This window comes from Oreochromis aureus, linkage group 11, assembly GCF_013358895.1.
Source record: "Oreochromis aureus strain Israel breed Guangdong linkage group 11, ZZ_aureus, whole genome shotgun sequence".
NCBI classification, from domain to species: Eukaryota; Metazoa; Chordata; class Actinopteri; order Cichliformes; family Cichlidae; genus Oreochromis; species Oreochromis aureus.
Window position 1 is genome coordinate 3,751,740 of NC_052952.1, and position 17,703 is coordinate 3,769,442.

Sequence of the window (17,703 nt, forward strand, 5' to 3'; positions counted from 1 at the left end):
GAGAGTTGAATAGAGATGGAAATCAGGGCTTAGCTACGGATGATTATCTAGCCACTCCAGATCAAAGATTTCCCTCTGTCTCATCACAAAGGATGAAGAAAAGATCATTTCATCCGCGCTGTGAAACTACCTGTGCCTGTTTTATTGAGATATGCTGAAAAATATCAGCAGAGCTGTCTGCATTTAAGCAAACAGACATCAGACACACGCATATGTGCAGACATATGATCATTATTTCATATGTGGCTATACAAAATGAGCCAGAGAGGTGATTTATAAAACAAAACACTTATGAAAATGCTTCTGAGACTATGCATGGGGCTATGATTATTTAATGAATTAATTAATGAAGTGCCAGGAGTTTGGAAAGTGCAGAAATTGCAGCATAATGTGTTGATAAGAACTCATATTTTTAGCCAATAGGAGGGTCACGCTACTGCTGAGAAAGCTGTGGAGGAAGCAGAGTGAACCATCTGTGAATTCACAAGCAAGGTGTCTGTGTGCAGTATGTATGTGGGGGAAATGCCATGAACAGGCCTACGTGTATGTGGCTCATTTCTGTGGCATTTCTTTAACTCGCAGCATGACAGAGGGAAAGAGATGGCGTGGTCGTGAAGATAAGTTGGGCTTCTTTTGAAAGCTTGGTCTGTTCAGTTATAATGAAGCCTTTGAACATTCAGCTAATACCTGCAGATTTTTGCCAGAAGCTTTTCTTCACATTTTTGTGATTTCCTTTTGAATGAAAAAAGGCACACATTGATTAGAACACTGAAAACAGACATTTTAAGAATGAGCCACATATGTCTGAATTCCCAACTACCCAAGAGGTTAAACCGAAGAAATAAGGTTGATAAAAACAGAGAAATAATGAAGAAACCGATGTTCTGATTTCACAACGTCCCAAAGTCTCTGAGTGCAAACAGAAGCCTCAGACTATAAAATATTATTCAAACCCCAGCTTCATGTCTGAGCAGCTGAAAATTCAGTTTCAAATCAAACTGTGACACACAAAAAGCATGTCCCATTGTTGTACTTTTCACATGTGGGATGCTACATTTTTTGCATGTATGTTGATACAGTTGGGTAACAATCTCAGTCCACAGTCCACTTTCTCCATTGGTCCATTATGATGTTTTGTGTTGCCTATTTAACGCATCTGTTTGTTTTTTGTTCTTTTTTTTAAATTAGTGTAAATAAAATGTCCAAAATACAAATTTACCTTAATACATAACACTAAGTTTGTTGGATATTTGTGCAAATTAGTAACAACGCAGCCATTTAATCATTTCTAATTTGCATATTTTAAAATATTATAAAGACATTATATAAAAATATTTTTATGTGAGAAATTAACTGTGATATTACCAAATTCTTTTTTTGTTTTTTGTAAAAATCTACAGAATCTTCAATTCAGCAGCACTTACTTCCAGATAGGGCTGGGCCATATCATACCGTTCACGGTAATGCCGGTGTAATTTTGGGCAACGATAGGAAAATGAAATATCGCGATAGAATATGGGTAAAACACACATGCACAGTGCCTTTGTTTACATATGCACATGGTGGTGACGCAGAATGAGAAGAGCGAAAATGGATCGTTAAATGAAACGGATGAACCAGAATTGGTTTGTAAAAATGCTGCAACTTCAGTGGTGTGGAACTGGTTTAGCTTTCGTCCGTCAGATACACAACAAAGCACTATTTTTGGTAGTGCATGCTAGCAGGCTGTCGCTATTACCGTGTTGTTTGGAAAATACGGCACACTTAAAATCAATCCTTTGATTTTTCTGAAAATCGACAGTGTCCCTTATAATCCCGTGTGCCTTATGGATGAATTCTGGTTGTGTTTACTGACCTCGAAACGATTTTATGTGGTACACGGCGCTCGAAAATCTATCAAATGTTTTAGTACGACTTTCCAAAGCTACGAACCCGCACCGCCTGATGGATTGTCGGAGCATTACGGCTATCGTAGGCAGGAGCCTCGCGGAGTGATACGTACTGTGCTTCAACATAATATTACCGTATTGTGTGTGTATAACCTCTTTTTAAGTTTTGTGGATATTATACATGGTTATGCTGAGGATATGTCGGCCAATTTCCACTGGAAATGCCTTTTGGTTAAACTGTCAGCAAGGATTTGCATTTGCACTGTTAAATTTTTATATAGCTTTAATGCACAAAAAAACAGCTGCTTGTTTAAGTGAAAATACATTGATGGGGTTTTTTGCACTAATAAAGTTGTGGAGTTGTAAAGTATTTTGTCTAGTGTCAATTATATCGTCAGTTATATCGTTATCGCAAATTTTCAAATGTATATTGTGATAATTTTTTTGTGTGTGTGTGTGTGGATACTGTAAAATCCACACACACACCTGTGGATACTGTAAAAAGACCCAACAGAGTCTGCTGGGTCTTTTTGTTATCACAGGTTTTCCAAGAAGCAGACTGAGGTGTGAAGGTGTTTCCTCTGCTTCTCTTACACACTTGCTAACGTGAAGATAAAAATAGCAATCAACCAAGAGAATCGTGCTAATTGAAGACCTTAGCTCACAGCCATGCAGTGCAGATCCAACATACTGTAACTGCTACTACACAAGGGTTCCACCAATATGGGCTGCTAATCAGAAGTCAAACTGAATCATTTTAATGCCTAAAACAAACAAGGTCTAGGGCGTAGCACTGGTCTGACTTTACCCCCAGTGTATGAAAAAAACTGCCCATCTTTCTAAAACAGCTCCTGTATTCATGAGCAGCATGTCCTTTAGGACAGAGACACTGAAAGTCACCTCAAGGCTACACCTTTTCCAGAGAGCTGCCTAAATGTTTAAACAGCATGAAGCCTAAAAATGGAAAAAGTCTACTAAGATTCCAAAACTCATTTAAAGGAGAGGCCTGCCAAAGGAAGCAAGAAGAACAAACACTAACAGGACAGAATGCTACCATGTAGCTCATGTAGCTATCTGAAAAAAACCCCAAACTGTTCTGTTCTGACAGATAAGAGGAGTCTTTTAATCTTAAATCATACTGAAAGCATAGACTGAAACAGACACATAATTAGACAACTCCAGCATGGCCTTATAAATAACTGGTAGGGGGTGAACCTATTACTGCATATAAAGAGATGTCCAACTAGTGCATATTAATGGCAATGCTGTGTTAAACATTTGCTACCAGTGTTGAATCTGCGTGGCACTTTTTCAAAATGCACCTGAAGATTTCACCCTTTGAAGAAGAGAAAAGGTGTTTTTAAAATGTTTGGATGACAGGTGAAACATCTTCAAAAAACGTAAAAAGCAGTCCAGTCGCTTTAATGCAAGTTCATTTGAATTTTTAAGTGTCTAAGAAAGGATGCAGCAGCAGCTGGTTAGGCTTGCAATGTTAAAATCTACTAGTTATTCAGCCTTTTGTATATCCTGAGAGCTGCACTTAGTTTCTTTTGACTGGATTCAAGGACAGAGTGAACTTGTTCTTGTCTAACTGTAGCAACTGAGGAAGTGCCTCCAATTACAGAGGATGTGCAGTGTATAATCATGTCATCATTAACATTCCGAATAAAATAAATCGAACCACATACATGTCCCTGTGATTGTGTTTTATGTTACTTAAATATAGTTAAGTGTTTCAGTTGCCTAACCTAAGCGGTCTCCAGGTCTTCAAGTTCTGATTGTGCAAAAGTGAGGGTTTTTTTGTTTACATTTCATTTTCATTTAATTAATTTTGCTTTTGTTTATTGTTTGGTTGGATTTAGGCACAAAAAAGAGTTCACAGTTTACTCAGAAAGTCCTCATCAATTTTGTTGGTGGCTTCCGTAGTCGTGAGTCTCTCCCCATCAATTAAATAACTAATGACCTAAAAATAAAGAACACCAGGACAGTCAGCTTTGTTTTTCACTTAGACCAGGGGTCGGCAACCTGCGGCTCTTTAGTCCTTATAGTGCGGCTCCGCTTGGTTTGGGAAAATAAATTAGAAGTATTTCGCTGAAGTGTATTTTGATTATGTTAGTTCTTTTTTTTTTAACTTGTACTTCTAAATTGGAAGATTATTGTGATAGGCCCTAAATAAATATAAAAATAAAATTATATTCTAATATTTTTTCATCCTTCAAAATAAGCGTCACACTAGCGGAAGACGGTATACCCGCCGAAACGCCGTGCATTTATCGAGACTTTCAACCCCAGGTAGGCCAATTATGGATCTTCGGATCCACATTATGTCAGCAGCTGTTCTCCACCGTGAACTATGTTAAAAACAAAACCGCTCACGCCTCGCAGATGACAGCTTACAGTCCTGCGTAAAGATGAAAGCCCCGATTTGCAGACGCGGTGTGCCGAGGTTTGGGAGCTGAAGTCTCATTGTAAACACATCACGGCAGACCCGACGATGTTTGCATGAACGCGCTTTTCAGCATCTCTTTATTGACCACTTTTCACACACGGTTGCTGTACGCATACAGCCGGCTGTAGCGTCTCAGCTCACAGCCCGACAACAAAACAGCATGGATAGCACAGACTTTAAGGCGGCGAGGCGTGATTGCGGGTGCCGCTCAGGTGCGTCCGCCTCCCCTGCAGCGGCGCTGCAGACCACGCCCCGCCACACACGTTAACCTGGTAAAATACATATTTAGGCAGAATTTTGCAAATATCTATTTTTCATCTTTTAGCAGCATAGAGCTTTTTTTCCAATTATTTTTTAAAAGTCAGGTCAAGGCTCCAACAGCCCAAAGGCGATATAAGGGAGGCGGCTCACAACAGTTTTTGTTTGCTACATGGATCATTTTAGTTCAGCTGGGTGTCTTTGCTTTTGTTATATTTCTTTAAGAGTTCAAAATGTGTTGATTACATAAATAAAATGTAATTTTCTTTGTAGTACTTCATGGATTTTATAAGCAACACGCCTTAGTTGTTCACACAAAGCATAAAGGTAAAAAAACAATATATACAGTGTTATCTTCATTTTAAATGTCAAAAAGTATTTGCGGCTCCCAGTGTTTTCTTTTTGTGTGGAAACCGGGTCCAAATGGCTCTTTGAGTGTTAAAGGTTGCAGACCCCTGACTTAGACTGAAGCCTCAGGTGCCCTTAATCTGTTTCAACAACACTATCCTCAGCGTGAAAGGCAGTGGTAAAATCATGTCGTTGCTTGTTCAGATAGCTCAATACTCTGAAGCCTTCTTTCTTTGGAATGGTGAGCAATGTCAAATGCCTTGGATAAATCAATAAACCAGTACTGCAAAACATGCTTTCCTAACCAAAGACTTAATTATACCACTGACCGCCTTTAAGTCTGCATTACTGGTACTATGCTGTTTTCTTCTCACTTTAGTTCGTTGCTTAGCCTCTCTGGTTATTGGAGTTAAGGTATCTGCCATTTGCCCTTGACTGGGTATAGTACTCCTGCTACTATTATTATTGTTAGTAGTCGTAATCATAATACTTATAATAATAATATTACTAATATTAGTAGTATCATTGTATCATTTCAAAACGCACTTTTAAAAAAACTTAGGAAATCTACAAATTTGGTGACCAGTGCACCGATGCTGGCTTCAGTTTTGCTCTTCTGTTCTTCAGACAGTTGTTTTCAGACAACAGATACCTTGTCCTGCTTTTACACCTCAGCACAGGAATGATTAAGTGATTACAACACGCTGCCTTCACTTTAAAGATGGCTGTCATTCTGTCTGTAAATGAGCAGAGAAATAAACAGGGGTACAGTGCATAAACACTCATCACTTAAAAAGTAGCACTTTTCTCACCCTGAAAACAATATCCAATCACAAAGTCCAACAGTCTGTGATGTTAAAACGCTTAGCACAGCGGCAACAATTATGACCACAGACACAAATGTGAAACAAAACCAGCATAAAAAAGCGATCGCCACAGTGACTCTGCTTTAGACACATGAATAGAGGCTGTAGCAGGAGACTGCTTCAACAGGATTGTTACCTGTCAAATTTCAGGGTCTGGCTGCTGGGGTTGGCATGCACTCAGCTTTCACTCTGGGTTCTGGGCTAGTTTAGGATTAGCATGCTGCCTGTGCAGACGCATGCAAAGAACCAAAGTTGTGTTAGCAGCATAATGCGGTTGTTTGTGTTCTGGATGCAGTTAAAAAACATAAATGTCCATATCCACACTTTAAAGTGTCACTTTTTTCTTTTTGTGAAACGTGAACTGAAATCAGCCGATTGCAGCACGAGTGCAAGAACCAGTAAGCGGGATCGATAGGCAGACAGACTGACAATTCCAAGGAATTGGACTACTGGTTTTCTGTAAGAAGCGGTTCTCGATTTCCATCACAAACCATGCTGTTGTTTTGTTTTTTCTCTCATCATTTCAAGACATCACTAGTTGAAGTTTTGCAGAAACAGTGCAAATATCTATCAAAATAATATTTTACAGCATCCTTTTATGGGCGATCATGGCTCAAGAGTTGGGAGCTCGCATTGTAATCGGAAGATTGCCGGTTCGAGCCCCGGCTGGGACAGTCTCGGTCGTTGTGTCCTTGGGCAAGACACTTCACCCGTTGCCTGCTGGTGGTGGTCAGAGGGCCCGGTGGCGCCAGTGTCCGGCAGCCTCGCCTCTGTCAGTGCGCCCCAGGGTGGCTGTGGCTACAACGTAGCTTGCCATCACCAGTGTGTGTGTGAATGGGTGGATGACTGGATGTGTAAAGCGCTTTGGGGTCCTTAGGGGCTAGTAAAAGCGCTATACAAATGCAGGCCATTTACCATTTATATCCAATTTATATTTTGGTGCTAAATTTAGGCGCAAAAGGTAAGGTGATTATCTCCCTTAGAACAGGCAGACCCCACCACATAAAATGGAGTCTTGTCAAAAGTCATACACTGAGTGTATGCCTGCTCTAAGTTTTTATTTAGTGTGCTTGTTTTTGTCAGGAATCATGTACAAAAAAACATTGTGTCTGAGAAAGCTGTCAGTGCCAGCATTTGGCCTCAAACTAATCATCAGACCACAAAGCACACTGCCATGACCTCCAAGCTACAGCTACACCTACCTCCAAGTCAGCCAACTATTTTTATAAGCCCTGCTTAACACGTTGTGTTAAGTCAGTGTGGCGGTTACATGGTTGTCAGCCAGTTCCCCCTTCACTCTCACACTTGCGCGCACACACACATACACATTGGCCAAGGCTCATTAAGCTCCTTCCCAAGCTCCTCATTTTGTCCCTAATTAGGGGAACCAATGGTTTTGCAGGATCTGGTCAACCTCTAAGTCACTTCAAGCAAAGATATCCTCCCCACAGTACTGTTGAGAAGCCATTAGAAACTTTCAGGACATTGGATGCTGACATGTTTCACCTTTAAAGCGCCTGTGTGACTAGCCTGTCATTGCTGACTGATTGCTGTGTATTTACTCCAAAATGTAATGGGTGTCACACAAAAAGTGATCTGTGGAGCTCCGAGGCAGCAGAAAGGGACTGTGTGTCTACGTCACACAGCTCTCTGTCTCTAGCTCGCCTTTAATGCATCTTCTATCATCCCACAGACTGTCTCCTCGTCACCCATCTATTCATCTCCCCTCTCAATGGCTCCCTCTGTTCCCCTCGACTCACTATTTCCTCTTCATCCCTCTGATGTCACAAATTCAGATATGATAGAACACACACCCTTGGACACTGCAGCTTTGTTTGAAAAGAGAGCGATCAGTGGATGTGAAGAGCTAGGGAAGGGGAACAAGTCAACAGTGCGGTTATTTTCCAAAGCTGCAGGAGACTGTAAAATGCAGAAACAAAGGAATACATGTAGGCTAAAAAAACATGCATGAATGCTTCTGAAAAGGCCTGCGTTGTGTTGCTGGCTTGTCTCATCCCTGTGACTCGGAGCCAGCCGTGCCTGCCAGGGCACTACTGTTGAGTCTATTTCTGTTATCTGCTCTCTTTCCCGCAAAGAAGAAACAGCTGACCGGTAATATTGCTACCTGGGAGGGGGTGGGACAAGACTTCTCAGACCTGGCGCTGTCTCAGAAATACATATGCTTACAAAGGATCACACACTTGGCTCTCGGCTGAGTTTTGTGGCACCCGTTGGGAGGATTTGTTGACAAAGTCGCATAAACCCGTACTTGTGTTTCAATGACAAAACCAAAAGAAAAACACAGTCAGTGTTTGGAAGGTCTAAACAACCATTTTGTTTCTTTTGTAGTTAAACTGTTTAGTAGAATTAATTCTGTGTTGACATATGACCCTCAATTCTGCTTCTTTGCCCCTGTAGTGTACAGAGGCCTTTTCCTGTTAAAAGGTAGTTCTTCCTTTCCACAGTCACAAAGTGCTTGCTTTGTTACTAACCCTTTTTTTCTTCCAAATCTTGACAATCGGGGTACAACTGTTAATGATTCTAACTGACCCATTTAAAACAAATCGAAAAAGTATATTTTGCTTTTATCTGATCACATAGTTGTGGCTGTGGTTGGGCGTCATTGGCAGTCATGATATAGACCTCCCAGGGTTATTAACCTGAGCCAACAAATTTAAGTCATCTGAACATTTAACTTAAAAATCAAGAATAAGAAGAGGTCAAAATGTGTTAAAACAACAACCATGAGATTTTGGAGAATGCAACATGTCTTAAACAGAGACAGTGGCATAGGTTCAAAGTAAGGTTTGGTGAGCTTGGAGGGGTCATGGGCTGAATTAAAGTTCCTGACAGTGATGGGGATTTTACATGTGTTAAATGCATCAATAAAGGAGAGCAGAGAGTTGAGTTCAAAAGGATAATGCACAGAGGACATTTGCAATCAAGCGGCAAGGGTGTATTTAATATAATGTGACCTTTTCAAGCCTACTGTTTGCATCTGACCTGGAATGCATACGCAGCATCGGGCTTTTCAAAGCCAACAAGAATTTCATTATTCTGAGTTCTAATGGTGTTTTATTGCCTTAGGGCTTTTACACAATATCATGTTGAACAGATATTGATTCAAGCTCAGAAATGTTGATACAAATATTTCATATTAATCACTGAGTTCTGATACTTTCAGGGGTAGAAACGACATTTCAGTATAAAACATATCAAGGTGCAAAGCCTACAAGAATTCCCAGTATCAAGAGTTTTTTTTTGGCTGTTTTTCAATAACATCATTCAACCTTAGATCACTTGTTGAGATGCCACACTTTTTTTAAATTAAAATATACAGTACAGTTTTTCAGGGACAGGGAACTTATAAGGGTGGGGATTATATGTTCCCTGTCGTGTGGTTCATGACTTAAGTCTTATCCGAGAACTGACTGCGTTTTAGAGCTCCCCCCATTAGCATGATGTGGAAAATTGACATGTCAGAGTTTAATATTTTGATATGCAGAGAAGAGCAATTACCACTTTAACTATTTTTAAAGTAAAGGAAATCCAATGATAACGGTAATTATAATAATAATAATAATAATAATAATAATAATAATAATAATAATACAATTTCTGAAGTTTTACAGAAACAGCAGCCGACCATTCATGCTGCATATCCAAGACTGGACATTGCAGCAGTAGCAGAGATGAGGGAGGCTCCTTGCACCAGAAGGGGACAGTGAATGACAACCCATTTTGTTGGCAAATAGGACTGCTGGCGGTCAGTGAGTGATAGCAGGCTGACTGCCACAGAGATGGGCTCAAAGCGCTCATGTGGCTGCACCGTCTCTACTTTCACCTCTGCTAGATTTCACCCTGCTTTGTCATCACCTATTACTAAACACAGTTTGAGCACATTTGTTGTGTTTTACTGCAAGTAAAATCCATAAAGCATAAAAAACATTCATTATTATATCCAGGTTTAAAATTGGCTCAAGGAAACAAATAAAGGCTAGATGATGTCAAAAAGAGGGCACAGATGATTACACCGGCTGTGTCTTTATTCATACCATAATGTTAAAAGAAGGCATACTCCAGTAAGCACTGTGGATAGGTACAGGGATTTTGTTTGTTTTGTTTGTTTGTTGGAAAACATTAATGTCAAACTCAAATCAGAATAAGTGCGTGTAAATGTAACCCTCTCTCCTGACAAAGCTTCACACTGCTTTGAAAATGCATGCAAGACTTGTATTTCAGCTGGTGGGTCTAACATCGCTGTATCTAGAAATGCATTTTAAAAAAATAACACTGAGAATACGTGTTCAATAACGCGCGTATGCAACGAGTCAAGTAAAGTTAAGCATATTTACAAAAAAAAAATTATTTTGCTGAGATTAATCGTCAGAATAAGAGTTGTCCTTACTCATTCTCGGAATTCCCTAAATGACGCTCTGGTTCCAGTTTAACCTCTGTGAATGAGCGACCAGTTGTTAAATTACACGGAGATAAGTGGCGGTTCCTCCCTAGAGGAACGCGCCTTCTTCCATCCTCTGGGGCTCACCAGCTCAGGCAGCGACTGTCCACAGCGGTGCGACTCCCTGAGCGCAGCACGGTTGGGTGTGACTTGAGCATACAGCGCTATATACCCTCAACTACACTGGACAGTACAGTGGGTTGCAACACAATAAATCTACAGGTATTTTGCGAGTTCGGTATCTTTTTTTTTTTTTCTTTTATTGTGGCAACAAAAAAGGGGGAAAACGCCTAATGTGAATTCACAAAACAAAACAAGAAGTGCACACACGTCGAAACTAGGTGTGCTGATGACATATGTGTGCCTTAAACTTCATAGTTAGCAGCAAGAGTTATATTTTTTTAAAGGACAGAGAAACATTTTACCTTGAGTAAGTTACCAGTCCATCTGATGCATAATGACAATGGTCAGAGCTCGGTGCATTCACGGGGGATTCGACAATTCCAAAAGACGGTAAGTCCTAAGATAAGTCCACAAAAAGTATGATAATGAACGGAAATCTCTTCTTATACTGAGCCAAATAAATGTGACGTTACTGGGATGAAGAGGAGGTTAAAACTCAGACAGGAGTTCTGAATGTCTGTTAGTTCCGACTGCGCGCCCTATGCAAGAAACAGGTACAAAAAATCCCGACTGCCGCTGTTATTTTCTTACATTGTTCCCAAAGATAACGTCCCCCGCTCTTCATTAACTGTGAAAATAAAATCCTCTTTTTAAGACAGTAATATTTTATTTAGTTAAATTCCACAAATTCTATGATTTCCTCTGAGAAAAAGTTATTCTCCAAATCTGAAATTCTCTCTCGTCCGCAGGTCGCACAGCCATCCAGGTGAATGTGATCGTTGAATGGAGCGGCGCATCAAAGAGGGCTCGCGCGTGTCTCGGGAACCGCCGTCCCCAGCTCGCGGCTCTGCAGCGTCCTTGCCTGCCTGTGTGTCCGCGCGCAGCAACAGCCGGATTCCTTATTTGGAAGCCCGGGGCTCGCGCTGCAGTCAATGGTTTGAAATTGTACCAACATGACTTCCAGGCAAGTCTTTCAAAATAAAATAGATAAATAGAGGCGAAAACGTTGATTGGAGTAATACACATACAGACACACACGTGTATGTGTCTCTGTGTGTGTGTGTGTGTGTGTGCGCGCGCGCGCGCGCGTTGGTGATGGATGCTTCTGATGTATTTGTGTATGAATTGCTGATATATGTATTCTTAATTACACTTAAAAAAGTACTTTACTGACTTTACTCAAAAAGTCAGAATTATCTTAACATTCCCAAAATGCATTTTCAATACTGAAATCCCAAAACACATCTTGTTTCTGTTGCACACTACAGCTGTACGTTTATAAAAAAAATAAATCCTACAATAAACTGAGGTTTCCCCATGGGAGTGCTTTTATGTTGAAGGTAAAAGCATCCGCTTTCCTGCCAGATTCTGTCTTTACTGTGTTCAAAGCTGGGAATGGGGGGGGTGTCACTCAGTAGAAAATTCACCCATCAGCCCCCTCTTCTGGAGTCAAACAGCCTCAATTGGATGTTGTGTCAGGGCAGTGGCACCACCTACATTAACACACAGAAAGGGAATGTTAATAAATTGCCATACAGTTCTTTTTTTTTTTAACAGGTTATATATATTCAATAAATATACACGCATCACACACAGACACACTCTATCTACGGCTACTATTAGTCTCTGGGAAAATCTCAGTTTCCGCCCCTTTGAAATTATGCCTTTAACCTCTTAATATCAACATACTCAACAACTAGATCAGGGGTATTGTTTGTGTTCGGGTAATGCTTTTCATAGAATTTTAACCTGTTTGGAATACTTACATTGAAAAGCATTTGAGACAAAAAACTGTAATGTCAACATTTATGGCAGTGGTTCCCAAAGTGTGGGGCCCGCCCCCTAGGGGGGCGCAGAGCTATTGCAGGGGGCGCGGCATGAAAAGGGAAAAAAACAAAAACAACGCTTGGACAATGCTAGCACGGGCGCCCACACAAAGCGCAAAGCAGGAGATGAAGCATTGCTGAATATGTTTCCAAACCAACTTCATTCTAAGCCAAAGACTAGAAAATATGGTGAGGCATATCTTCCCTTTGGTTTCACCTGCACAAGTGCTGAGGTAGGTCTCCCTGCAGAATTAGTTTTCCTTGCATCGGGAGCAGCGCTGGGCTGTTCAAATCACGGACAAACAGTATCCCACAGTTGTTTATGTTTTTGAACCCATTTTGTAGAGGGTTTTTGAAAAATGTATTGATAGCAATGTTGAACATTATTACACAGGAAAAAAAACAACTACATGTAAAATAATTACACCGTGATGCCTCTGCCTTTCTAAATGCAGGGACAGTAATGGCCTGTATATGTAAGCGTGTAAAACCTGCAGAGTCAGATTAACAGTATTTTGTCTCTATCTGCCATTCTGCAATTCATCTCATGTAAACAATAACGTGGCGCACAGTGTGACGTGAAAAAGGCACATACCTTTGACGTTGCGTGACAAACTCTGTATTCTACGGTGGCCCTGAAGTGCAAACCACAAAAACAAATCACAAAACGCACAACAAATTGAAAAGCGCAAAAACAAATTGAAAAGCGCAAAAACAAATTGAAAAGCATAAAAAACAAATTCATAACGCAAAAACAAATTGAAAAGCGCAAAAACAAATTGAAAAGCGCAAAAACAAATTCACTTAACGCAAAAACAAATTGAAAAGCGCAAAAACAAATCACAAAACGCACAACAAATTGAAAAGCGCAACAACAAATCACTTAACGCAAAACAAATTGAAAAGCGCAAAACAAATTGAAAAGCGCAAAAACAAATTCATAACGCAAAAACAAATTGAAAAGCGCAAAACAAATCACAAAGCGCACAACAAATTGAAAAGCGCAAAAAACAAATTGAAAAGCGCAAAAACAAATTGAAAAGCATAAAAACAAATTCATAACGCAAAAACAAATTGAAAAGCGCAAAAACAAATTGAAAAGCGCAAAAACAAATTCACTTAACGCAAAAACAAATTGAAAAGCGCAAAAACAAATCACAAAACGCACAACAAATTGAAAAGCGCAACAACAAATCACTTAACATAAAAACAAATTGAAAAGCGCAAAAACAAATTGAAAAGCGCAAAAACAAATTCATAACGCAAAAACAAATTGAAAAGCGCAAAAACAAATCACAAAACGCACAACAAATTGAAAAGCGCAAAAACAAATTGAAAAGCGCAAAAACAAATCACAAAACGCACAACAAATTGAAAAGCGCAAAAACAAATTGAAAAGCGCAAAAACAAATTGAAAAGCGCAAAAACAAATTGAAAAGCGCAAAAACAAATCTCTTAACGCAAAAACAAATTGAAAAGCGCAACAACAAATCACTTAACGCAAAAACAAATTGAAAAGCGCAAAAACAAATTGAAAAGCGCAACAACAAAAACCAAACCGGAAAAGGTAGGTACCAATGTTGCAACAACAGGCATCAATGATTGGATGATGGATCCGGCAGCCTTTTGAACCGGAAGTTGTTCTGCCGAACGTGGTTATGAGAAAGAGCAGTCAACGGCTGTATCCCAATTCAGGGTCTGCAGCCTTTAAGCACGCAGCCTCAACGATCCTCAAGGGCGCGTGCTCAAAGACCGCTAAGGCCGGAAGTGCGAGGCTTGTGAAATGGGACGGTCTAGCCTCCGTCGCGCTGCCCAGGTTGCCTAGCAACCATAACACCAACCGCTGGAAACGTTTCATACAGCTTTGACGGAAATGAAGGAGAACATATTTTGTTCGTGTGTTTGTTTCTACACGAGCTTTGTGTGATTTAATAAGTATCTGAGGCTGAGACCACAGGACTGTAAAATATGATTGCTGGCCTTCATATCTGTACTGAACAGTCATTTAAGATTAGCTAGTAAATAACAATTAGCTAATGTTGTTCATGAGACTAAAGTCAGTGTAAATATGATATGGCCAATATTATAGTTATTATATTAATCATAAGTCATTACAGCAGTGAGTTTGAACTCTCAAATCAAATCACTTCTATTGTCACATCACATGTGCAGGTACACTGGTACAGCACATGTGAGTGAAATTCATGAGTGAACTCTGTGTCTAATACTGAGCTTCAGTAAAGATTCAAGTTGCAGTTATTTATATGTCCTATCACCTTAAATCTTCACTCAAAGACACTCAAGTATCTTTGACAGTGTATATGTAGATGTATTATATATAAGAGACAAATATTGTCCGTGTAATATGTTGGCATTACTAAATTTGGCTCAATGCTTACATATATGTAAAAAGAAAATGTACGAGCTGTGATAACTGTGTCTGATAGAATGAAGAGTAGACTGATACATTAAATATCCCTTTATTGGGTGAGAAAATCAGACCATGTCATAACTGCTTTAAGTCATACAGAATAGATATCAGAGCCTTAAACAGGCTGACTTCTGCTAAATGGGTTAAACTGGGCAGAAAGTATACAAACACATAACATCCTTATAGAATATGATGTAACACTATAGATCAACTTACCTCAGAATATATAAAGCATATAAACAATTACAGCAATATGATGCAACAAACACAGCAGTACTACTAATCCAAAATACTCAAAGCTTCATAGAACTGAAACAAACATTTATTTTTAGCTCCATTCTGCTGCTGATACATACTTCAGGTTTCTGAATATTAAACTTGGTGCTGCCTTTCATAGTGTGTATCTTGAAGGCCCTGAGTACTTTCTCCCACACTGAAAACACTGGAATGATCAAATTATCTGAACATTACCTAATAATGATTCAGGACAGATAATTAGTTATTTTAAATGTTTCTAGCAGTCCTTCACAAACAGGAACAGTATGTCTATTCTCCCCATCTGTCAGCTGCTGCTGGCTCTTCCTCCTCCTCTTCCTCACACACTGCTGAGTTTGTCCTGGTGGATCATCAGGGGTGCAAAGCCTCACAGATGATGTGCAGCAGTGGGTCCCTCAGTCTGTCCTCACTCTGGACACTTGCAGTTGTCACACATGGAAATCAAATGTGTGATAAGCTGCAGGATTCAAACACAAGTGTAACTTATAAATACATGTTCATACTTTTATTCCACAATCAGAGAGAAAGAAACAGAGAGAGAGTGCAGGACAGACAGACAGGTGACAGTCTCAGGTGTACACACTGCTACAAAAACAGCACAAGAGAAGGAGGATTTAGTGTTTGTGTTATTACAAGTGCTAAACAAGAAGAGTTCCCAGATGGTCCAGTGGACACATGTGTGACTCCTGTGATTAAAGCATCTTTCTTTCAGCTTAACGAGTGAACCGTCAGCTCGTTCAAACACACGTTAAAGTCCGTTTGGCTCGACACCACCGAACAGAGGCAGCAATATAACATAGCTAGCAATATAACATAGCTAACATTAACAGTGCAGTGAATCCTGCTTGTGCCGTGATATTCAGGACTGCAAACCGAGCAGCATCACTGACTTTCAGCTTGTTGTGTTTGTAGATATATGACTGACTTTAATTATCCATAAAATCATCACATTCTCTGTAAGATTAAGGTCAACTATTGTATTATTATATTTTAAATGCTTTAAAACAAAGTAAAGCGCTGAAAGTACAAACATCGCTAATGGCAAATAACTTTGCCGACATGTGGCCAACAGTAATGTTTTAATGTTCCTCATTATTAAACATTTGCACATAAAAAGTGACATCATATTCAGTACTTACGTTTAACAGTTTACTCTTCGCCGCTACGCTTCTGCCGTCTGCAGCAAAATTATCCACAGTGACTGCCGCGCTATAAATTGTGGGATATGTTGGGCCACGAAGTCTACACCGCCACAGCCTTAAAATTCAGGGAAATGAAGGCCGAATTTGAGGGCCGCATTTGAAAGCAGCCTTTGAATTGGGACAGCCTTGCCTTGGCGCCGCCGGCTGACGTGTCGGCCTTAAAATGCAGCCTTTAAGGCTGCAGACCCTGAATTGGGATACAGCCAACATGTTTTGTCCAAGTTGTGGAAAAAGTTGGTAGAGCAGTCACCAAACTTCGAACAGAACAACTTCCGGTTCAAAAGGCTACCGGATCCATCATCCAATCAGTGATGCCTGTTGTTGCAGCATTGGTACCTACCTCTTCCGGTTTGGTTTTTGTTTTTTGCGCTTTTCAATTTGTTTTTGCGCTTTTCAATTTGTTTTTGCGTTAAGTGATTTGTTTTTGCGCTTTTCAATTTGTTTTTGCGTTAAGTGATTTGTTTTGCGCTTTTCAATTTGTTTTTTGCGTTAAGTGAATTTGTTTTTGTGTTAAGTGAATTTGTTTTTGCGCTTTTCAATTTGTTTTTTTGCGCTTTTCAATTTGTTTTGCGCTTTTCAATTTGTTGTGCGTTTTGTGATTTGTTTTTGCGCTTTTCAATTTGTTTTTGCGTTAAGTGAATTTGTTTTGCGCTTTTCAATTTGTTTTTGCGCTTTTCAATTTGTTTTTGCGTTAAGTGATTTGTTGTTGCGCTTTTCAATTTGTTGTGCGTTTTGTGATTTGTTTTTGCGCTTTTCAATTTGTTTTTGCGCTTTTCAATTTGTTTTTGCGCTTTTCAATTTGTTGTGCGTTTTGTGATTTGTTTTTGTGGTTTGCACTTCAGGGCCACCGTAGTATTCCTTGTCCACACGTACGCAAAAAAAAAAAGGAGTTTTAAAAATCTCCGTTCTCGGTGATTCGATCGCCGTTTACATGTGCCCGAAACAGCTGCGCGTTCAAAAAAATACCCGTGTAGGTGCGGACGAGCGTAAAAGAGTTGGTAGTTTATTTTCTTACTACCTGTAATTTATTGCAGATTATTTGTATTTGCTTAATTGTTTAATAAATGTTTGAGGTGTGAAATAAACCGCAATGGAGCAAAATATGGGTGTGCGTGGTTGAAGGATGTGTTTGTGCGCGTGCTTGTGCATGCCTGTGAGGGTGGGGGCGCGAACATTTTTCTTGTTAAACAAGGGGGGCCCAGCAAAAAAAGTTTGGGAACCACTGATTTATGGGATGTCATTAGAAATTTAAAATACTAGTTTCTGAAAATATGCATATTAAACTTGTGGCTACAATAAACCCAACCATAATCCATAACCTTGATGGGTTGCTGGTGACCTGGCAGATGGTAACAGGTTTATTACCAAGAGACACAACTTTAGTTTTTCTTTGCAGTGAACTCATAAACAACGAGTGCTATAGTGCTGCAATATTAAGAAAATGAACTGGTCCCTTGTGTAATGTTTACTTTCTTTTATCCTAATATTTTCATAATGTGCTTGAGTGCCACATATAGAGTACTACATAAAAATTAAGCAAGTAAGTAACTGGAATTATTAAAAAAAAAAAAAAAAA

The 17,703-nt window shown here is 39.7% G+C and overlaps 1 long non-coding RNA gene across 1 annotated transcript in view; it reads right to left on the minus strand.

Moving 5' to 3' along the window:
• Nucleotides 1–11,806: 11,806 nt before the first annotated feature.
• Nucleotides 11,807–17,703, minus strand: part of LOC120442563 — a 44,892-nt gene continuing 38,995 nt past the window's right edge. The window contains exon 5 of the long non-coding RNA XR_005614772.1: nucleotides 11,807–11,885. This is a non-coding gene — a long non-coding RNA (uncharacterized LOC120442563). The remainder of the gene's footprint in view (nucleotides 11,886–17,703) is intronic.